Raw genomic sequence first — 25,376 nt, 5'->3', positions numbered from 1 at the left:
TGTAGACTTTCACCTGTTATAACCATCAGTATTAAGTGTCTTTCTGTAAAGGTGATTCTCACAGTTTGATGTTTATCTCCTCTTGTCTCTATTTCTCTCCTGTGCCCTTATAAATTCTCAACAATTACAAGCCAAGACTTCTTTTTCTTTTTTTTTCTCCAAGAGTAGAAATTACAGCTGTCTCCTCTCCTCTCTCTCATCCTGGCATCGCTCATCTATTATTCAGTTTTTAATTTGGCTATTTGAGGTTTGTTCTCTCGTTTGGCGACAAGTAAGCCTCTTCTAAACAGGCACCTTTTCCATTACACTAAATCTAGCACACAGCAGACAGCATTCTGGAATTGACCGTTAGAGGGGTTATTGATATAACCACCATTCCCTCTCGTCATTGTCCCTCTAATTTATCCGTAATTGTATAGTAGCTTTTGGGAGTTGTTCTCACCTTGGCCGCAAAGAGAAGAGCTCACTTTCTGAAACATATCCATGTTTGGGTAGTTTACACAAAAACCTATCCATCAAATTATGGAGGGGGTAGTATTCAGTGTAGGCAAAGCCAAGCCTCCATTGTGGCCATTTTGTTCAAGAGCTTTTGTGTTTATGACAAAAGTTCCCAAATTGCATTCGGCTTTTACCCAGGGCACCATCGCATTTCTGGTCATCGTTACAGAGAGATAGGCCTCTCGCGCTGATCTTCAGACTCCTATAATCATATGCAATTGTGGTAAAGTGAAAAGAAAGACATGGCTCTTTACTGGGATCTATGGCTCATTGTATCTTATGTGTCACACGAGCCAAGGATCAATAGCACTCAATAGTCTATTAATAGGCAAGTCTTGGCTCTGTTCAGACTATAGCACCAGCCTGTCCACTAGACCAGGCCATGAAAAGAAGAGGGTGCAATAGAAACCAATCCTCGCTTTTCTGTTAACAGTGAAAGCCTCTTAATCATCTCAGTTTCCCATTGACTTACCCCTCCGTGCCTCTCTCCCTCTCACCGTGGGCCCATCTTAGAGGGGATAGTTAACCGACCCCCACCTCCCTTCCTTTCCACAGAGAAGATGACTCTGTCTATTGAGGAGTTTGCAAGTGAGGTCAAACAGGTTTTCTTCGGTTGCACTGCAACATAATTCCAGGCGGGACTGATGTGTTTGGGTAATAGCGCAAAATGCACAGTTATATCTCTGTAGAACATCAGGAGTGCAGCATTTTAATCATTAATAATAAAATGTAGTGATTTCTTAAAACAAAGGCCTTTCTCCCCATTCAGCTCTGATGATAATAAGCTGCCTCGTAACAGGAGTTATTTCTGATAGGCACTTAGACAAGTACAAGAGCATCTTCATCTTAAGTGTAAGTGATCCGCCTAATAGACCATAGTATGTAGTTATCTGATAGAGACAGTCACAAAAATCAGGCTCCAGTCGCTCACTCATGCAGACAATCAAAGGACACCTGAGTAATATAAAACAAATATCGCTATTGATCTGCAGTCTTTAATTTCCTCCCACCTCTAATAATGTTGAAAACCAAATAGAGCTTCAGGCCTGCCACTATTTACAATCTCGCCCAGATTACTGCATCAATTCTGGTTGAGGAAGATCTATTGATAAATTCCTTTGTGTTTGTTTAAGCCTGTTATTTTGTCAAGTGCCTTTATTAAATACTGAACTCAGTTTAAGGAAGTGTTTGTCATTTCCCCTCATTTACTTTACAGAAAATAAATCCACTGTATAGTTTGTCCACCCCTCTGTTGATTACATGCCTGTAGTATTGTTGTATGTGCTGTTAGATGGGAAGAATGTGAGGGCAGAGCGAAGGAGGCAGTCACTCTATACAATGATCTGATATTCTTCTTTCTCCTCCTTTCCCCCCTCTGGTTCTTCAACCACCTTGGGCTCAGCCAGTAGGAGAAGTAACTAGGAAGGGGAGGTGGTCAGCATCACATGATCTCCCCTCAGTAGTTGAGCACCGCCCCCCTTTTGCGGGATGGGGGCTGTCACATTCGTCTTTGTCATGGCAAGGCGTGCCACCCATTCATCAGGCCTGCCAGCAATGGCATCCCTTTCCTCTGTGCCCGGAGACTGGGCACGTCTGGGCCTGACTGCATCCCAGATACACACAGAGAGCAACACACAGACACTCTGATGGATTCATTTATTAGGCCTTTCATTACCCAGGGGGCCAATGGTGAATCGCAATGCACTGAATGCCACAGCAATGCACAGCTATGCTGTTGCCCTCTAAGCCTACTGCTATCATGGACAGGCTTTCAGAGGACTGAGTAATCTTGCGGACAGTGTCTCATTAGGCACTGGAAACCATTTAACTAAATGACTAATCCAACATGTAAAACATCCATGGTGTAAAACATAGACACAAAAGATCATTTGTCCATGTTTCTCTGTATCTGGACAGACATTAAAGAACATGACTCTACCTATCCTCACCCTGACCATGATTCTACTCACATTTTTTCTGACTATGAGAGGCAGGTGAACACTCCTTATGTTTTACTATGTGACTCAGTCTGCACAATTCCCATGGCTTTATGAACCTTGTTTTAAAAAACCAACTCAGAATCAGTTCTTTTGTGCGTGACAGCCTGCAGATTCCAAAGCAATTGGGGAGAAACCAACCACCGGGTAGATGTGTGAGGATAGAGTTCAATACTGCCTGCAAAACTTAGTATTATTGATTGCCCAGGATGGTAAATTCAATATAGTCTAAAGAAGTTAGAATTGTGGATCTACAAGCCAAGCAATTCAATAGTGTTCATCCCATGCAATGCTGAGGATCTGGGCCCTGTCTGATTCAATCCTAGAAGCCGTGGAGAAGGCTAGCAGGGATGGAAGAGCCAACAAATGCAATACGCTGCAGCTTCAGAGAGGATCTTTGGAGTCAACAAATTTAATAGAGCCACATTATCCCCTCATATGTTCGTGCAACTAGATTTAGAGTGTGGAGGTTCCCGCTGTGAAGCTCCTAGGAGCTGGGGAGTTTATCCTAAATAAACTGTTGTCTTTATTGCATCTTTCTCCAAGTCCAAGCCAAGCCCTGGTTTAATTATGACAAATCCACCGCATGTGTTCACCATGTTTGCCAGTAATGAAGGATGCTTAAAAGAAAATTGCTCAAAGCAACTTCTGTCAACAACAATGGCAGAGGGGAGACATCTCTGCCTTCTTGTAAAATATTTAAGTTTTACTCTGGGTGTAAACACTAAACTCCTTGTCTCCGATTCTACTCAGAGGGAGAATAGGCAGATGGGTACAAGGGTACAGAGAGATGCTCATTTGAGAACCACAGTTAAAATTCAAAATCATCTAATCCTGCGAGACCATGTACGACTCAGGCACAGGCACAATAGCGACAAGACTCTCATCTCACCCCGGACATTTACAATCAAGGCCAAATTAAGTGTGGCATAAATTAGCCACAGATAACATAAACTAGCGCACAGGGGATGGAGGAGGGATATGATGTACACCACTCAAGAGGATATGATACATTTCTTTTCAATTAAGAGTTTGAACAACGTCAAAGCCTAGCTTTAATATTGCCCATAATAAAAGAACTCATTTGAATATCTGCTCCATTTTCTCAAGATATTAGGATGAGGAATCACTTAAAATGAGGAGAAGAAAGGGAACAAGATAAGCATTTCTAATTGCTGCCATGTTTGTTTCTTAATATGTGACCCGCGACACTAAAATTATGTAGTTTGAAAACAAAGAAGGAAACTGGAAAGGCATTAAAGTGTGTGCTAGGAGGAGGCAGAGGCGTGCTAGGAATGCTCAAATACAAATTTAGCTGTGAGGAACCCTGAATAACACAGGCACTGGTTGTAATCCCAACACTATGCTGCACTGTCAAGCAGCTAATAAAAATAGGCTGGTGGCAGATCAAGTCTGTGATTCAAATACATTCAAAGCCTTTCTTAACTGAACTGCAAAAATCCCATTCTGGCTCATTTTCAGACTATTTTTTTCTCTTCTTTTTCAGTCTCCCTTCCTGCCTTCTCATTGTTCTCTAGGTCTCTCTCCCCTCTCTCACTCCTGCTCCCTATCTCCCCTCTCACAGTATCATTGCTAAATCTATTTGGAGCCGCCGCTGGGAGCAATTGAGCAGAAATGGGTTTGTGCACATCTTGAAAACTGTGTCTGTCATAAAAACACAAAGGTTCAGCACAAAGAACTGGTTAAATATCCATGTGTTTGGCCACTAGTAGCCTGCATGTGTCCTCAGCTAGGGCAACTGTTGACTTGGAACAACATCAGAGCAGCACACCCACTGTACTGTAGCTTTGCTTTAGCGATGTGTGTACCACAAAAATCAATTCTCTGTCTATCCAGGGCTGCTATGTGTGCTACACAGGCTACTACACAACTTGACCATAGTGAAAAGGAGCTGGGATGACCAGCATGTACAAATGTACTGTTATCAAAATAACAATACCTCAGAACCAACAGCAGTACAGCTGTGTCTAGAGAGACATCACACTCTCCTTCTTTAGACAAATCAAGTCGTGGGGATGGCACCATGTGACAGCGCTGCTTCCATTTGTCGGAGTGAGATAATATGACTTCAGCTAAAGCCCTCTGAACCTCAAAGAGCACGTTCATCTCCATGACTTTGAATTCATTACCCATCAAAGATAAGTCTCCTTTTCACACGCGGAGCTCTATTTGTCAGTGTCACCACACAAAAGAGAGGGGCAACTTATTCATGCCAAACATGCCTCCAGTTTCAACTTTTGGTCGCCCCTTTGAGCACTGTTTTTTAATTAAAAGAGATTCCCTTTCTTCTCTTTTTTTTTTTAGCAGGAATGTCTCTTTGATACAACTTTCCACAGCTTGAAATAGTCATGATAACATATCTTTCAATTACAGTTTTATTGTGACTACCATCCGGTTGCCATTCAGCCCTTCTCTCCTCCTCAAGCCAACGCGCACCTACAAAGACGAAAAAGTGACACGCGGGTCTGCATAGAAACCGCTCTGATTTTCACCACATCACACACTGGCAGGGGCCGGGTACCAATGGCTTTTATCTGCAAGCTGAGGGAACACGCGCCGCCTAGAGAGAAGCTGTGAGGTGGTGGCGGATGGTGTGGGGGGAGTGGGGGGATATGTGTGTGTGTGTGTGTGTGTGTGTGTGTGTGTGTGTGTGTGGGGCGTTGATGAGTGGAACGGGATGCAATGTGAGGGGATGGTGCTGACCCAACTCCCTTCATCCCATACCTCGGCTGCTTCCCTCTTCACATTGACAGGCGGGTAGATTGAGGGCTAAGATTAGCAGCCACTTTCTCACAGAAGGCCAGGGAGATACAGTATTGAGAATGAATGGCCACGTCATGTTGTCAATGTTGTAACCTTGGCAACAGACAGAGTACTATTTTAGTCCCCCCACTGGCCACCAGGATGGTTGGCAAGACGAACTGAATCTTCTCTGCTTATGGCCAGTGTTGTTCTCTCTCACACACACACACACACACACACACACACACACACACACACACACACGAAGGTGCTTAACAGTCACGTCACATATCTTCAGTTATCAAACCTCTCAGACTATAGTTCAGCACATTTACATCTCAGGCATGTCAGCAGATATGGTCAGACAGAGGTAACATGGCAGACAATCGCAATCCAGTTCTAAAGTGGGCACAAACTCAAATCCATTGATGAAGATCTCATTCATACAATCAGAGCCCAGCTTCCTGTCTACACATGCAGCAGCCTCTTAAAGCCCTGGTGGCTGGTCGTTTAATGGCTCCTGCGTGCTTGTCAGCAAATCAAACCACAAGACAAGAGACAAACCAAAGCCAGTAAACACAAACTACACCGAGCACATCTCAGGCAATGGGCTGTCAATCTGTTTTCCACACTAAAATGTTTTCATTGCTTTGAAAGTGGTTGGGATGTAATGCATCACAATAGTTGCGTGTCCCTGTTTACTCGCAAATCCAGAAACAGTGTTCAATAAATCTGGACAACATGCTGGGACAGACATGCCTTTGATGTCATACATGCTGGCAATCTGGCAAACAAGTCAAGGCCACATTTGCTGTGAGAAAATATTCAGAAACACTGTCATGGTTCCAATATCAAGCTAACTCGCTTTTGGATTATTTTGAATTATTGACTTACCTCCCACTATAACATAGGCCCGAACAACCTAAACATGGCAGATTGTGCGGACACTCTCGTCAAGGGCACACTGGCATAATCAGTTTGTGTTGTATGAAATAATTCCTAATTTGCTTTTTTTCCCTGTGATTATTTTGCAAGCAGAGTGAAGTCAAAGCGCTGTATTAAAATCTAATCTTCAAACACCAACCTGGCTTCTACTGATCAGCCACAGGCTATTCATCACTGCCATTACCTCACCACACATTTTTATCCTCCTCCTCCTCCTCCTCCTCCTCCACTGCTGCTGGCCAGCTCTCCTCCCTCTCTTTCTCCATCTGACTGACCTCACCTCTCTCCCTCCATTCTGACTCCCTCCTTTGATTTACAGCCTTCCGTTCAGCCCATTCCTCGCTCTTTTCCTCGCACCTTTCCTCAGTTCATTCATTATTTCCTTCCACCTCCATCTCCATCTGAGAACACATTCTTCCTTTGTAATTTTATGTTTTTTTACCCATTAAGTATTTCCCATGCTATTCTGCGTCATGCATATGGGCCTAACAGTTGTTGTTCCAGCGGCCTTGAGGTTTCTCATTCATAGTCTTTGGGAAGCTGTTGTAATACAGACATGGTTCATAGAAGAGCAGCATGGTTGGGGTTAAAGCGATCATATAAAATTGATTTCCGCTGGATTTATGATTTATACAGACTTATAACTACAGCAAAGTACACTCAATTGCACGTTTATTAGGCACACCTAAAATTAATGCAGTCTAATACAACAGTCCTGCAATGAATCCTTCCTTCATGAAGGTTTTTACTGTATTAGAGAGGTTGATAGAACTGTATGGTCATTTTGTAGGGTGCAGTTTGTTTAATTATATTTTGTTACACTAACAGGTTTTACTATTATTTTCACACTCTTATTTTTTTATTAATAAGGGTAGGCACCACAAACTACATCTTCCAAACTGATCATGAGGTTGAATCAACTCCTTTCTAAAACAGCTTCAACAACAACTGAACTTTATAACCTTCGTGAAGATAGTCTGCGTTGCAGGGCTGTTGTATGAGGCTGCATTAGTTTTAGCTAAGTGTACCAAATAAACTGGCAACTGAGCTCATGTTTCACTTGTAGTCTATTCAAAACAGGCTAGTGAGTCCATTCATAAATATTAAAGTTCTATTCATTTTATTTAACATTTATGGTACGATAGTTAGAATAATTATTCAAGAGCTGATGGATAACAAAACATTTTTCATTTTTTAACTTTGTTCTACATAAGTGTTAGTTTACTAAACCTAGCAACTAATACTGACTTGATTTTTGACTACAGGGATGTAATGTAGCCGCTGAGGCTGAAGGTAAGTGTTTTGCTGGTCCAACAATTAACATCTACATTGTAGCAGAACTCAACAGTAAAAAATGCCTTGGGAGGACACTCCAGGTTTTATAGTATAGTACATATAACTGAGTATTATCATTATTTACAGAAAGTATTACCAAGTAGAAACACTAACATGGGGGAAAATACTGGACCTTGAACTGAGCCTTGAGCCACAGGTAAACTGAGCCAAAATCACAAATCAATTTAAACGGAATGAACAGCATGGTTTGGGTTATAGATCGTAAAATGTGGCATATGGCATCTCTTATAGTGAAAATTTTTCAGAGTTGTGTAATCTCCCAGGTATATCATCCATTACCGTATAAATCCAGACCAAACTTTGGCTGCACTGGAATAAACATCTTACTGGTTGCTGTTTAGATTACATTTCTGACTGTGTACAGAGGCAGTTTTGTTTTTCCTATATGGATGACTCTTTAAGAGCACCTTTCCACTCCTCTTACTCTCCTGTGCTTTGTTCTTCTAATTTTGCCCGGTCCTTATGCACACCCCCAGCAGGGGGTCCCACTTTTTGCCTTTCTGAAAAAGTAAAAATAGCACCACTTCAGGGCAGTTTAGCCCCAAGTGTTTTTCCTTTCCTTTTTGTCGGCAACTGGAAATGCTCAGAGACAGGCTGACTGCTGAATCTGGAGGATTAGAGAGACGGCTCTTTGATCAGCAATGGGTGAGCTCTGAGATCTCTTTTACTCTCTCTCTCTCTTTCCCCCATATTCCTCCCTGTTTCCACTGTTCTCCTCTCTCCTCCCCTCTTTACCTCTTTTCTCTCTCTCTCTCTCTCTTCTTCTATCAATCTTACTCCTCCCTCTTTCATTTTTCTTCCTCCCACACTCCTTGTAAGCTGCCCGCACTTTGGTCATTCCTGCTGGCACCCCAGGGCTCCCAGACAGGAGGTGGCAGTGTTACACAGTCGAGACAAATGGGTGCACTGAGGACGGCATCACAGGAGAGTAAGCACTGGTGAGAGGGAAGTGGGGGATAAGGACAGCACATGAACTACATGCTTCTGTACAGATGACATGGGGAATAAGTAATCCATGGCCCCTTCTGGTCTGACTCAGCAGTCGTTTCTCTGTCTCCCCCGCTGGAGATAAGTCTAATGGAATTGTGGCATTAGAAGTGCTGCATCGCTATGGTCGGGTAAAACTCACAATACGCCTCTTTCTGTTATGACACAGATTTGTTTGCTGTTTCTGCCTTCCGAGGGGCATGTGTTGTAGGCAGTTGCTTTTCTTTACATACACTTTAGCAAAGTGTGGGAGGGGTTCTGAGCATAGCAGAGGCGGCTGCTGGGACGAGGTGCAGCAATTCCTCTATCAGACCTGTTTTTGATTTGTCTAGCGGATGAGGTGTGGGGATTACTATCCACAGCTACATAATGGCAGAGAGCTGAGGAGCCATGAGCAGTTACACAGACAGCAGCACATCTGTGTGCCGATGAAATATTCAGCAGTAAGACAGCTCTCCGGAGGAGAGCAAGCTACAACTCCTCCACACCTCCTCCACCAACGTTAATGATTTATCAATAACTCTACCCTCCTGCAGACTGCCTGGGATGCTGGGCGCACCTCATTAAAAGCACCTGCCCGACATGGGGAGGAACCCGACATCAAAAATAGATCTATCCAAAATATGGGAGAGGGTGGGGGTGGGCAGGTCTCACCCAAGCAGCAGCTTTACCGCCGGAGATAGAGAGGTTTAGCAGCCCCCCAGCACCTAACCACCTAACCGCCCACTAACCCATTCCAACCACAAACACAGCTTAAAGTGATGTAGGAGTAGCTGCCACAGTACACAGTATAATGCCACCTGTGCAGTGCGCTCCATACAGTTCTTTGAGGCTGCTGACTCAGAAGTGGCCAGAGAGATGGTAAGCCTTGGTAAGGTACAGACAAGCTCTCTCATTCCCACGACAAATAACTCCACCGCACCTCCAGCAAAGTTGTGTTTTACCATGCAGAGGTGTTGTGTAAATAAACTGTGCTGGCAGCTGACTACAGAAACATTTAGTTTGGAGGTTTCATTCCCAGAGAATGTGTAATTACTTGCTCAACTGGACCATGGCACAGTGATTACACCAATATCTCAGGTAACGGTCCAAAAATCCTCCCAATTTCCATTGCAAAGCTAAGCTGCAAACGTATGGTAAAAGTAACTCCCTCACAATTGACAGGAACACCCCCCTCTGTATAGGGGGTGGGTTTGGGGTGGAAAGGTGTTCGAGGGAGGCGATGGAAATGGGGAGGTAGGGGGTTTACTGTGAGTGTGAATGTTGAAACTATAAAAGCAGTGGGTCGATTCGTAGGGAGAACAAAGGGAGGGGCAGCACAAAAAGTTCATAACCATAGAGGAAGCCTATTAACCTTGGTCGGTACTTTAAATGTCATTATTTTTAGCTGACACAACAAAAAGGCCTGCGAGAGCTGTTCTCTTAGCGATGCGCCATGTAAATCACTTTCGCAAAAAGGAAATTACTTCCCGGGGCCCAATGTTATTAATCTAAATTCTCTGGTTAGTCGAATTGTTGCACATAATAAATATGGAGCAGCTCGTGATGCTTATCTGCTGTGACATCCCATTCTCGCCAAAACATTTTTTTCCTCATTTTCTCTTTATTCATGTCTCGATGGCTTTCTTGAAAGAGACAGCTCTACTAAACAGCACTAACACTGGAGGAGTAAAATGTGTGCGTGTGTGTGTGTGTGTGTGTGTGTGTGGGTTCAGGGGAGGGGACAGGGCTGGAAAGAAACTCTTGCTTTCACTCATAGCCATCTTTCAATCTCTTGCTTCTATGATGGCTGTCTTAGCTGGCTTCTCTCTCTTGCATGTCTTCATCTATTCTCTGTCTCGGACTGTCTAGCTTGATGACACACACACACACAAACATTTGAGCTCCTCTACCCTCTAGCTGGCAGCTGCAGATCTGGTTGCCAATATAGAGCGGACCAGATAACTCACTACGCTGTCATATTAGAATAAGCAGTCTTGACAGAGAGATCATTTGCATGCACCACATCACCAAATACCAAGTCGTCTCCTGTTTTGCACAGGGGCCATACCGTCAGACTGGAGACAGCGAGACACGGAGACACAGAGGGAGGCAGAGAAAAGGAGGGGAAAGGTGAGGGAGAGAGAGAGAGAGAGAGAGAGAGAGACAGAGAGAGAGAGAGAGAGAAGAAAAGCAAGACACAGAGAGAATCACATACACAAACAGAACAGAAAAATCCCTTACACAAACACATAACACTGCTGTGATTATCATGCTGGAAAATAACTAGAATTACCACCTCATGTTTGTGTGCCTCCACCAAACAGTCAAGCTGCAGTTTAAATCCATGTCTGTCCAGACATATATGATATATAAAGACTTATTCATTTATTTATTAATTTAATAAAAGGTATTATGTGTATTTTGTCATAATTAGGGTATCGTTTAGTGAGTTATGGCCAAACACGTGTTTTGTGAGGTCACAGTGACCTTGACCTTTAACCTTTGAGCATCAAAATCTGATTACATCATCCTTGAGTCCAAGTGCACTTTTGATTTACCTAATTTGAACAAGTTCCCTCAAGGTGTTCCTGATATATAGCATTCACAACAATGGCACAGACGGACAGATGGACTGACAACCCGAAAACATAAAGCTTCCAGCCACAACTGTCGCAAGCTCAGAGGCACCCCTTGCGATAATGTGCATGGTAATACTGTTGTTGCTGCTCCATGGTGATTCACTGGCTTGCTTGGGGACTGGAGGGAATGTGGCTGTGACTCTGGTTGGGGGTCCTTCGGCCTGTCTCGATGATGTGTATGTGAGTGTACATACATGAGTGCGTGTGTGCGTGTGTGTGTGCATGTGTGTTCTGATTATGCAGGTATAATTGTGGGGAGGTGTAGAAAGCAGAGCCTCAAGGTCAGGGTGATATGGCTCATCAGCTCTAGCCTCTATCACTTTAATTAACTCCTCCGAGGGGCTTAGGAAAAGGCCCTTGTTAAAAATTCACCACAATGGAGCCGACAACCATTGTACAAGAGGGAAGGGCAACATGCAGGTTGCTAAAAATAACTCTTCTAAGCACAGCACATGACTACTAAGACGGGCCATTATGTAATTTCACTGGCTGGGAAACTAGACCAAGTTCAGTTCATGATAACTTTAGTGTTATTTCTGCGCACATTTACTGGGTACAAAAAAAAAAAAAACAGAAACATACTGCTTTCTAACTCTAAATTGTGCTTGATACCTGTAAGTCTGTATAAAACAAGTCAAGGGCAGAGCTGTACTACATTCATGAGATCTCTCTGACATGCACGAGTAGACACAGGCTACAGCACCGTAAACCCACCAACGTGTGGAGGACTTTCAGAGTCTAGTAGTGTGACATGAAGCGTAATGCTACCTCAGCACAGCTGCCTTAGAGGGGCCTTACCCTGTGGAGAGACGGACAGGATGCAGTGGGTGTTTGGCCAGGACACAGACATACAAACATGTTTGGATGCCTGTGAGATGGGTTGTGGGGTCAGGGTGTCTGGACTGCTATATACTATACTATCCTATATACTACTATACTGATATCTGTGGTATGTGATCATACCGTGTCTTCAACCTTCCCTTTAACAGGTCCCATAAAGACCCTGAAAGCCTATGAATCAGACTAATACTACATGCAACGGTCCCAGATTAACTAATGATTACCTGCAAAGTATTACAGAGCAAAACTGGTTATTACACATAAGATGTGTTTGTAGTCCATATGTGCTCTTGTCACATTTCGACAGAGAATATGACGATTTGCTTATGTTGCTATGGAAACACCACTGTGAGTCAATCCTGATCAAACCGTACCTCCACAATCCTGACAAAGCATATTAGCTTTACTTTAATTTTTGTGTTAAACAATTTATAACTAAGGCTTTTTAAAACTTTGATGGTTGCTTATTTCCTTATATTCAGTGTTACGGAAAAATAAAAAAGCTATTGTTGAGCAGGTCCTGCAGCATAGCATCAGGTCCTCAGTAGCACAGTATAAACAGAACTGTCTCGGTCAGTCACACCCAGCACTAAGTCAGTCCAGGCAGTCCAAAAGAATACGATAAACAGTCAACAGTCAAAATCACAGGTGTGTGAAAACAAGCACAGATCAACAAATACTGCATGACACAGGTACCACGGTTCGCCTGTGTCATGGGATTAACCACTGAAGTGACCATCACCATAATCAAAAATAAGGCAATCTAATGGATGGCAGCATAGATGTCAGGAAACAACCACAACTGTTGTTTTATGAGGCCATTATGGGGCGGTTTCCACAATGAGACGTGTTGCTGAGGGTGGTAAAGGACAGATCTGTATCACGTTATTTGTGGATCAATTTGAGAACTTTAATTAGCCAGGGGGTCAGGCCAGCCAGTGCAGCAGGCCCAGGTAAAGCTCATCAGTGAGGGGGCTTACAGGTGCCTTCGGCCCTAATCTCTTCGCCCATCTCACTGAAATTAAAGCGGCAAATGGGAAATTGATTTCTAGCCCCCCTGTCCATGGCAATATCTCCTTTTGTCTTAAGGACATTAGGTAGGCTTGCACTTGCCTAAGCTGTTCTTTAAAACGCTCATTATTGATACGGAGGGCTTGGCTGGCAGACAGCCAGGGCAACCATGAAGAGGATGAAGAGGAGAAGAGCTGCTGGCTTTTTTGTGGCAACAGGTCATTTATGCAACGATCCTCGAACCAAGCTGAGTGGAGAGAACAACTTTGACCTCTCTACTCTACCACCAACCTGAGCTGCTGCTGACATGGCATCTACTGCAAGACTGGGAAGATTAGACCACTCTGTGAGAGCTGGGCTCAACTCTTCAAATAGAACCTCTCAATATCATCCAGCCGATCAGTTAAATCAAATATGTTAGTTCTGAGCTAAAGGAAAAACCCCCATGGGCTTGCCAACTTGAAGGAACGCTAAGCTCTCCAGCTCCAACCCATGGAGATAGCAGAACAACTCCGAAAAAACAGGAGTGAGTCAGCAGAATCTTTTAACCGACAGGATGGTGAAACCGTGGCTACTGATATCACATAGAATCAAATAGAGTCTAATTCATTTCCCTCCCCGCGTGTCACTTCCCTCAGATCGCAGTTTCTGTTGTGCCGTTGTGATGTTTTCCACTTTATGGCAGGATGCTATTTGTCATTCTAATGAACTTCTCTGTGGGAAAAAAAGATCCCAGGGAACATTTCTCAAGATGTCAGGGAGCAGAGAATGTAAAGTGTGCAACACAGTTAATTCAAGTGGGCCTGCCCTGCAGGCAAGAGGCCTGCCTGTGCATCAGTTCTTAACAGGGACAATTCATGCCAAATTAAGGCAGGGAATAGAGAACAGGTCCAGAATACTGTCTTGGAGAGCCTGTACTCTTCATTTGGGAAAATCTGACAGACGCACTGTCGGCACAGGCCTCCGTCATTAACCAGACTTGGTTTATCTAGGGAACATACCAAAGAAGTTATGGCAAGGTATAAAATGTGCACCTTTATATATTATGTAGCATGGAACAGCATCATAGTCCTGCTGCCCCATTATTCAAAAGCCAAAGACACCCAAAGTGCCCATGGCTAATGTTGCTGTGAGAGCGGTACAGAGTGTGTTCTGTACCGAAAGAAGCGAAGAAGGAGCTAGCTGGTCTGTTGTGTGCACGTGATAAATCTGCTGGTATGCCAGGGCTCTTTTCTCATTTGTTAGGCAGCCATGTGTGAAAATGTTAATGAAGGCCCATATAATCTAGGAAATTCTCACCATTAGAATTTCCTTCACGTAGCCAGGCTTTCTGCTTACACACCGACTATTGTGTGCATCAATCCTTCCACTGTCGTACTAATAATAGACCTAATTGCCTCAGTCAGCCCACTAGCTTTCTCTGCCCCTCTATGCATCTCAAAAAGGAGTAGAGGACTGTCTTATGACAAGCCCATGGCATAGAACAAGGAGTAAATCAGGCTATATATAACAAGCAGACACAAATACCAGTGGCACTCTGCGTGGTGTCCATCATCTACCTAGCCTCCATCATCTTATCTCATGAAATATTAAGCATCCAGATGCCAAAATATTTGCCAGGGCTCAGCCAGGCTGTACAACGCTTTTCCCCCTCTATCTCATCCATTATAAATAGGATGGAATAAAACTGGGCCTCGTGACACGATGTCTCCCTCTGACCTCAAAGACCTAGTCTGTTTGCAGCAGTTGTCCTGTTGGGGGAGAAGTCTTTGTGAGAGCTCAACAATATCTTGCTTAACAATATCTGGATATTATTTTACTTCACCCTGTCCTTGTACCCATAATGTGAAAATATGTAGATCCCTTTTGAATTTCCTGCTTGAATTAGCATTCAATGAATCTGAGTGCCTTTTCCCCCCTCTTCGCTCAGAGAGGCAGAATTGCGTAATTACTCTAAAAGGAGAGGGAGAGGTGAAGGTTTGGCAGTCTTAATCTCTCAGAGTAGAGCCTCTTTCAGGGAGTGGTGACTGCAGGGCCAAAACATCCATAAACCTGCAGGGAACAGCTAACGCATCAGAGCACGCTGGTCCTGCGCTACAGCACGGCAGCCAACATAGGCAAAAACAATAAATGCATCCAGTATTTCCAAAGCCAGGGTCAGAGTAGGAAAGCGAGATTTGGTAATTACTTTTGAACCCATCTGCATAAGACTAACATTTAAAAGATGTCCTGCACTCTAAAAGTCTTGAGGGACAGGTGTATAAAAAGCCACTCTCATGAGATGAGAAAATCCCCTGAAAACTATACAAAGCTGAAGAAAAAATACTCTGCCTTACATATATGAGCTCACTTAATTAGTAAGCAGCAATAGTTGATGCAGCAGTTGAAGCATTCAGAACAAATACCCATTCTGGTGTATAATAAAAGATAGATCTGTTCAAATAGTCTCCAGTGTTTCTGTTTTTCCTGTGTACTATGAGAGGAGAATCTTTGAATAAAAACGTCAACTAAGGATCAGATGATAGGATATGCTGGTGTTTATTAAAAATTGACTTAATCATGTTAGAGTTTGATGAAAAAGAAGAAAAAGTCACTGAATTCTTTTTTTTGTATTTTTTATTAGTAGATCCAACTATCTTTAATTCAGAGCTGGCTCAAAAGAATCTTCTATCGATCGCGGGTAAAACCTTTTAACAGGCAAAGGGAAGCTGATGACTAACACAAGTGATTTCACAGTATCTGTGTCTTTTTGAAAGAGACATCATACTGTCATTGAGCCCACCCACATATTCAGGAACTTAAGCTTCTCTTTGCTATATTTCAATGTGAACTCCAAGTTGCTGCCAAAGTATATCTTCAAGCCATATATACAAGCCATAAAAATGAAGAAATAAATAAATAAATATATGTATGTATATACACACACTGTATATATGGCGTCATGTGTATAGGAACCATGACGGTCCCTTAGGTCCTCTGGCACGAGTCTTTTAGTTGTTCCAAAGAGTAGGAAAGTAGAAAAACTTTACGTGTGGCAGCTTGAAGTTTTTATGCTCCATGCCATTGGAACAGTGTGAGGATGTGAAAGCAGTGGGAACCTCTTTCTTTAGGTGTTTTATGGCCATTATTTATTTTATTTTAATCATTTATTTTCCCGTATTCATGTTTTGGAATGTTTTTACTACCTTTATTTGTTGTTGTCATTTATCTATTTTACTGTTTAGTGGTCTATTTTTATCTTTTTTATTGGTTCTGTTGCTACAAGCAGTAATGCAATGCTTCTAAACACCATCATTTGGATTTCTGCAGATGCTAGAAATAACTGCAGTTATCATCTAATTATTTTCACTTAATAGTTTGGACATATAGTTTTATTACAACATATAAATTCAGATGAAGGAAACAGAACTTATTCTAAGCAACAAAAAGATAACCAGGGTATTTTTCTTACATCTATTTTAGACTCATCTACTTATGTCAAATTATCACTTCAGTGAAACTTACTACAATTTATATTACCCTACAAATACAGGCACATAATATAATTTTCAGTCATTTAAATCAGGTTGATTTGCTGCTGCTTATTAATCAAGTGACGTCTGTTGTTTAATGAGAAGCTAATCCTTTGGTTTGTAGACCTGAGAAAAATGTTTTGTTTTTGCTCATGAAATGTTCAAGTTGTGCGGTTCAGACAGCGTGTGGGACCTCTTCCTGTCTTTTGATCTGCAGCCAAACACAACCATCACCACACCAAAATACTTGTACAGCATTGTTTAGAATGTGTGAGTGCTCATACACACACAAACACATCAAACTTCAATTTCTCACTTTTGCCTCTCTCTCTCTCTCTCTCTCTCTCTCTCTCTCGCGCTCTCTCTCTCTCTCTCTCCCACACACACACACACACACACACACTTTCATACCCTCTAAGCTCATTTTGGATTTTTGGAAAGGAGACTCCCACTGCAGCCACAGATAGAGGAGCAGGTGTGCTAACCCCGGGGTCCGGAAGCCTTCCAATTAAGACACATAGAACCAAAAACATTCCTCCATACTGACCTCGCCGGCAAACATGAATTACATTCACTTGGATGGAATCAAGCCGACTGCCTGTTTCTCTGAGCCGTCCCTCCTGCTGCTCTACCCAGCCTAGTTTTAAATCTATTTACATGAGCTGTAATAGCCCAGCTTCATCTGGGTCCAGCTGTTTAGTGACAAAGATGTAGAGTTTCGTTAGCAAATTACACCATGCACTGAGTCTGTATACTGCATGTGTGTGCCTCTGCGCTCTAGATGTCCCTGTGTGTCCTGGTTTATGTTTGCACATGTGTACATGTACTTGAAATGTTATTCTCCCTATCTCTCCTCGAAGACTATGTTTATTGTTTCAGTTTCAGGCTCTCAGGATCACACTGCCTTCTTAAAAATGGAGTTGAAAGTTGAATACCTGCTGAGCTAAGACACTATTTGCTGCTTCAGTGGTGCTGAGCCAAGTACATGCTTCACTGAACACATCCCATCCAACCGTAATTATTAGCTATCATCTACATCATTCTGTTATTTTGCACTGCAAACATGCAGTCATAACTATTCAACAAAATAAGACTTCAAACCATGTGAATAAATGGAGAATATCAAGACAGGACTGTGAGCTGTGTCCACTGTGAAGGAAGGATATTTAAAGAGTGACGTGAAAGGGAACTGAACTTTATACCCATTTTTGCGGGTTGACCATTAACACCAACCTTATCAAAGTCATTTGTCTCAGGACTTGTTGAACATCTCCAAAATGCTCTTTTGTCTGTGCTTGAGTGACACTGTTTTCTGAAAGGTTAATTGCTTCTCGTACTAATAAAAGGCCAGATTCGAGGCTGTGATTGACATAAATAGAGGTGCTCTCCCTCCACACCGAGGTTTTCCACTAGGTCCATCCTTGCTGCCAGGTCAGTTTCAGACAATTGTGATTTATTATTAATGACATTCAGTGCACTTCCTGTGACATTCCTTTTATTGGGTCTTGTGCCTTTATGTGGCCCATCTAAGAGAGACACTTGTCCGCCCATGGCCAGCTTTATGGCCTAAGAGGGAATAAATTTTCTGATGTCAAAGCCACAGCCAACAACGACTTATTTGATGCTAAAGATCAAATGATTCATTCTATGATTGTGCATGAGAATTTACTTTTAAGCAACAACAATACAAACAGCAGAGCTATAAATCTTTTGCCTCCCCATGTGGTGATTACTCTCTGTCTGCATAGTATTGGACTTTACACACAGTCAGGGTACAAAAGTTGACATAGCCATTTGGTAACATAGCCTGTTGTGGAGTAAAAGCAGGGAATAGATTGGGCACATGAAAGTTTAAAAAACAGGAACAAGAAAGCAGAACGAGAATTGCTCAGGAAAACTTCACCAGCGGTTGAGGCCAAATGGTGATGCCTGATTTGTATTCACTCCTCAGTCCACAAATTCTCCCCAAGCAGCTTTGGGGTTGGGAGATTTTGAAAGTTTAGGAGAAGCCTGCCCATTAGCCAGTGCTGCAGAGGTGTGTATGGGAAGTGTACAGGAGGAGCTGAACCTCCAGTGGCTCAGCAGGTTTTTTGTAGACACCCTTGGAAGCGTGTGCCAGGCCTGAAGGTCAGCCTGCCTCCTCATCAGCCCTTTTGTGCGGGCCTCACAGCGCACAAAGCAGCTGGAGGCTGGAGGCCCGGGGTGCGTGGCGGCCCGTCATTGACCACCACTCCCTGCCTAATTACCTCCCTGCCCTGGCCCTGTGTTCATCCAGCCCTCTCCGGTAAGTAAGGCTGGGCTGCTGAGATGGCTGGGAGCCTAGCCTCATTAGATCCTACAGAGTCACTCTGACTGAAGCAACATGCACACACTACTAGACACCATCATACATTAATGGCCTAGGAGGAAGGCAGACACAGACAATAAAACACATACGGAAATACATCACAGAAGCACACATCTAAGCATTCACCCAAGACATATTAGTCTTTTGAAACAGTACTTATGGTGGGTGCACAATACAGATATTAACACTTTTTTTTTACCCAGGTGTCATGGTAGTGATTCATCCACACTGCATCTAGGTGGTTAGCCCTCTAATGGGTCCACTAAGCACACACACTCATACACACAACCACCACCCCCTCCTCCCGTAACTTCCTTTGATTCCCACCCATGTCAGCAGAGTTTCCCTGTCAGCGTCTTCTACGCCGCAACTGAGATGGAAAAAGCTACTTTACTTAGGGGTCTTATTTGTTTGCCTGTTTGTTTCTCTCTGTTCGCTTTCATCTTTATCTTTTATGACTGCCCCCTTCTCCCTTCCAAACTCCCCAGAGAGACAGGCGTGGGGTGGTGGGGGTGGAGGTGGTGGTGGGGGGCTGTAGGAAAAAGAAAGAGGGGAGCTCTTTTGAAGGAGAACGGGGAGAATTGAAAATGGCCGGTGTTGTGAAGGAGGCGAGATGAAGAAAGCCAATCTGCCTGTGAGGGCAGAGGAGTGGGAGAACAAAGACATGGTGGTGGAATAGAAAGAGAGAGAGAGAGAGAGAGGAGAGAGAGGAGAGAGAGAGAGGGAGGCTCTCCGTCTATGATGGAGGGAAATTAAGAGTAACAGTGTTAAGTACTACGTGAAGTATGGAGTGAAGTACAGATTTGATAGAATAATCCTTACCCAGGGAACCATCTCCACCACATTCAGACTGCCAGGCTGTTGGTGCAGGAAGAGGCCACAGGGAGGTGCTGTGACTGGGGGTGGGGTGGGGTGGGGGTGGGGGGATTTGAGAAAAAGCTACTCTCACTGGCATCACTGCTCATCAAGCAGCAGCGTGCCGCCCCTGAGCACGAGGCGTTTTCTCACAGAGATACAACTGTAACGATACAAGTAGGTCCTATAAAAACTTTTTGCTCGCGTAACAAGAATGGATGGCAGTGGAAGTTTCAAACAGACCTTGTTTTTGCACCTTTTTTTGATATTCCTACCTAAGGCTCTTACAATCTACCTATCTTCATGGAGATTTGTAATTAAGATTCCCTTTCTCTCATCAAGCTTCATTGTTTTTCCATTCACAGTTTTTCGTTGGTCTCTTGTTTGCCAATCCTCCAGACTGCGATTGTCATAATTGCATTGCCCGAATGGAATCAAAAGAGTGAGTCAAGTGAGAAAAAAAAAAAAAAGAAGAGGGGAGCTACACTGCGCAAATCTTTTGATGTACACTAAATGAGTGACTCTCTACTCTTCACATTTGCACCTTCATATTTTTTCCCCCCTCGTCAGGCACTGATGAGAGTCATTTATTTATTTGCTGTTTAATTTATTTAGCTGCTATACTCTGGGGCTTGCACATGTAATAATAAAGAATGAGGTGATTTGTTTTCTCTCTCTCTTTCATTGGTGCATTGCACGTGTCCTCCCTGATGGTTTGGTCCATACAGGGACTGTAGGATGAGATTCTGTGTACAGTATTAATCAAGATGTTGACAAAGTAAAGCATCCCTGCCAGGTACTGCCAGGTCCCACTGGCCTGTATCATGACCCATCCCAAAATCCACTCTGCTCCATCCTTTCTTAAGAAAATGCAGAGTGTCAGCTCCTTTCTGTCTATATGATCCATGACAGCTCAAACTGCCTACAGGGGATGGTCTCGGTCACATGAACTAAGTTCCCAAATCATGTCCTTGACTTTGACCTTCAACCAGCTACTGCACCCTTAAGTGCAGCTGCCGTGGGCTTTACTTGTGAGGCATGGCCTATAAAATTAGTTGGTAAAACTGCCCCTCAACCCACCCTATGGGCTGTGCTGGCCGTCCACTGAACTGAGATCAGACCCTAAATAGCCACATTGTGTGTCTCTGGCAAAAAATGAAACTCCTCATGATTCTACAGTGTAGTTCAAAGCTCTTTTACCCAAAACCAACAAAAGCGAAACAAACTTTTCTTACTTACCTATTCTCAAAAAAATCTTTGCTCCTCTTTTCCCACTGTTTCTTTCACTCTCCTTTATTATACCTTCCTCATATCTTTTTTGACTGTGACCCTTTTCACTGTTTGCTGCATGGTATTTTTCTTTTCCTCACTCTCTCTCTCTCAACCATTTTTTCATTCAAGGCCTTTTGAGAGGGCCATTCCCCCCTGACGTTTACAAATGAAATGAATGAAAACCACTGGTACGTGACTCCTCTACAGGGAGACGCTCCATTATATCTTGGTTTACTCAAACAGAAGCCGCCCTGTGATTGGCTATAAGCAGAGATACCAGACTGAGAAGGGTTACCCTAGATAGCGAGGGACGCAAGCAAGTGGAATAATGGCAGGCTTAGAGAGAAAGCCTTGCCCAATGTTTTTTAGCTGTTTGAAAATTGATGTATTCTTACCGATCCAACAAACCCCATGTATTCTCAACCAATGGATGAAGGATGAAAGGTATCATTTGTCAGAAACCCACTGGTCCACTCATGAGAGCAGAAATTGTTTGTGAACACGGATAAAAATCCTGTACATACACGCCACTGTTATGTGTCTTCCAAGTTGCCTTTTTGCCTCAAAACTGCAGCCGCTACTCTGAGAAATGGGGTAAACTTTTGGGGGCAAGGAACATGATCTCAGTTGTTTGTCCCCCTTGATATTCCTCAAATTGGATTTCAGACTCTCCCCCTGAAATGGACTACTATATTTACCTGTGAAATGCTGTGACAGCATGGCATAATAGAGTGCCTTTACAAAGAATGTGTTCAACCTTTTCAATGTTGTGAAAAAGGATGAACATCTTCATTTTCTTTCATCCTGTATCCCAGAATGGCTGTTATGTTTTCCTCTCCCCTGAGGTGGAGTTAACAACCTTGAAGCTTTGTAAACATCAACAGTATGTGGAATAAAAAGTAGATTATCAAAGGGATATTTCCTATGAAAGCAAACATCTGCTATGATAAGTTATCGTCATCTTTTATCTCTTGATCAATTCATAGAGCAGTCTTCTTCTTTGTGACTACACCCATCTTCCTTTTTTTTATTGCACTGTTATCTTGATAAACAGTGATTTTTATCACATTCTGGCAATTGTTTTGATGTTATTCATGATTTTCAACTCTTTAAATGACATGACAAGAGGAGGAAGCCTTAACAATCTTGTATTGTTAATATTAGTGGAGAGACCAGGGAAGCCAAATTAGTTGGAAATAAAACAAGATGCCTTTGTGTTAGAGAAGCCTCAGCAGATGCCAATCAAGCAATCTGAAAGACAGCTCTGAGTCCTGGGAGGAATGTAATGGAGTTCAATGTGAAGGCAAGGACGCTCCCCTCAGTCAACGACAAAACAGTAATACACAGAGCAGTGTGCTAAAATAAAACACAGTCGATTCAAACACCAACACCACTGTGCTGGGACCCCCCCATCCAGAGCCTTCCAGCCTTCCAGAAGCCTGCACTGAAAGCTGGCCCTCCTGCCTCCCATCGCCTCCCCCTTCCTCCCCGACTGTCTCCCCCGTTCACATCCAGCCTCACTTCCTCCCATCATAAATCTGGATAAATCCACAAATCACTGTCTGGCATGCTCCATCTGTCTCCCTCACTCATGTACTGCTAGAGAAAACCTCTCTGCATCCCTGCCTGCCAGCAGGCTGTCCTCCAGGCTCACTTAAAAAAGAATGAAACAGAGGGGGAAAAAAGTGCCCTGACTATTCACTGGGAAGACAGGATGAAGACCCACCTCTACATTATATCACAACTGTTACTCATCTCAGCAAAACTTAAAAATATGATTACCAAAACCCTAATTTGCATTCACTCACCCATTATACAATGTGATAGAAATTGGCAGACATAGAGAATGAATGGATAAAAAAAAAAAAATCATATTTCTGTAGTCGAGATTTTATAGTTCAAATAAACTTATGGGTCATTTATTTAAGGTGAATTTCCTTTTACACCAATTGTTTCCTGCCTCAATGTTCAAGTGAAAAAAAAGCAAACTGAGAGAAAAAATATTTGCAATTTAAACACTGATAATCACAATTTTCTGCATTGCTTTGCTAAATTGTTTACTTGAATTTGACATGACATGTTTAAAAATAGGACAGGCTGAACTGTTTAAATTAAACTATAGGCAAAATGTTACTGGCAATATTTTTGAGTGAGGCTGTGGCAGTGAAATCAAGCCTTGAATTTTATGGACAGTGTCAGAGGCGAGCAGCAGGCAGCTCCAGACGGGTGGAGTCACACTACAACAGGCCTTTGATATCCACCAACAGGGAACATAGAGGGAGGGCACTCCACCATGTATGCCACCATGCCTCCGCGTTAGCATACTAACACACACACACGCACGCACGCACACGCACACACACACACACACACACACACACACACACACACGCACACACGCACACAAAGCTTGCTCCAACAGATCATGGCCCAGCAGTCCAGGCTGGGCTCATTACATCCCACCCACCCCTTCCAACCACTACCACCAGGGTCCTGACCACACAGTGGGTCGACGCCCAGCCACGAGTGGGCGGGGGGGGGCATGTGTTAGCATTAAGCAGAGTGAGAAACAACAACAGCAGTGGGCTCATATCATCATCCACCTCACAGCTCCCAGGGCCTGACATCTCCTCACGGTGCTATTGTTTCGCCTGAGCGCTGCTCTCCTGCCCTTTTCTCTCCACTACAGCGCTCAGGAAAGGACTGCACAGCCGGGGGGGTGGGGGCTTGTTTAGACAGCAGGGGACCCCACTCGCACTCAGGCACTCAGTGGCAAACATCAAATATGATTGGTCAAGGGAGGCAAAGGGGAGTTTGACAGGAAAATAATCTGACCATTCCGGCTGCCCTGTGTATTTTATCATCTGTGTAGAACACAAGATACAAAACTAGACAAAAAAAGATTGTGTTTACCTGTTGATGACGGTGACAGCACAGGAGGATCCAAAGACATGAAAAAAGAAAGACAAGCACACATTTGTTAGCTTTCTTTATCTTTGATGAGCCATGCTTGCATATGATTACACAAAATGAAGAATACACTTAAATTGCCTATTTCCTAAGGGATTACAAACATTTTGACTAAAGAGAACTAAAGAAGCTTCATTCTTTGAAGTACATCTGTTAGTTTTTGTTTTTAGTTTTTGGCTGTTGCAAGTGGGGATGAGTGAGTGAGTGAGTTAGTGACAGTTCTCTTGTCAACTGTTGCAACATGTCACTTTTGGCAAAATTGGACCTGGAGAGAACAATAGGTGATGGGATTCTGAAGTCCCTCCAAGGCTATAATTCAGCCTTCATGCTGTTTATGTAAAAATTCTCATAAAAAAGTAACTTCCATGTTGACCTTGGTTTTACCTGGCCAAGGACACTGTCAGTAGCACACTACAGCAGGCTCTATCAAGCCACGCAATTTACTGTACGAGACTGCTGACAACATATTGATGTATGCATGCACTTCCCATGACCACACTCTTTGTCACATGCAGAGTATAAATCAGTGGAGCGGTGCAGCGGGTTTCTTAGGCTACCAAGTGAAAACTCACTGCAAATTAAAATGAAATGCAACAGAATGAAGTAAAAAAAAAAAACTTTTTCCACATTCCCATGACTTTCATTTACAGTAATGACAGATTATTTATGGGTCTGCTAAATGTGAAGCTATGATAGAATATGCGTCAGTATGTGCCCTCATAGAGAGACGGAGATCTGAGTCTAATGGCCTTTGGGTGATGGCTGGTGGAAGGTTGTGGTCTCTGGCTAATACCACTCATTCAGGTCTATCCTTATTATAATAATCACCAGGAAAGCCACCGCTGAGCTAGGTGCCCCAAACGACTTTCCTCATGGACATTCAAAAAAAAAAAAAAAAAAACTGCTCCTATATATGGTATGGCACCATTTGATTTATTCATATCATACTCCCACCAGTATACCGCTTATCCCTACATGAGACCCTCTATAGTTGCTTGCAATCTACTGTTACATTCACATTACAGCAGCTGAGATTCTTACATTCTGTGTGAAATGGGCCTGCAGACGGAACACCACCTGTCATCAACACAAACAGCCTGCTATCAACAAAAACAAACTAAAAACTGTGTCACACCATTAATGTGGGCTACTGATGCAAAACCACTTGTCTCACCATGATCATGTTTGCGCTCCGCTGTAATATTGCTTTCTTTGGTTCCTCCTTTTCTTATTTGTATGAGATGGAAACAATTTATTTCTTCTTTACAAATAATACAAAGAGTGATGATGAAACTAGCAAGGGCATTTGGTGTGCTGTCTCTTAGAAGACAGGAGACCCATTGAATTTCATGAATAAATGAATGAATTAAAATTCATCTAATCATACTTCAGGAATCCCACC

The sequence above is a fragment of the Seriola lalandi genome, unplaced genomic scaffold (assembly GCF_002814215.2).
Source record: "Seriola lalandi dorsalis isolate HSWRI2012SDOR001 ecotype SW California unplaced genomic scaffold, Sedor1 jcf7180002054262, whole genome shotgun sequence".
NCBI lineage: Eukaryota > Metazoa > Chordata > Actinopteri > Carangiformes > Carangidae > Seriola > Seriola lalandi.
Note: the sequence above shows the minus strand (reverse complement) of the source record.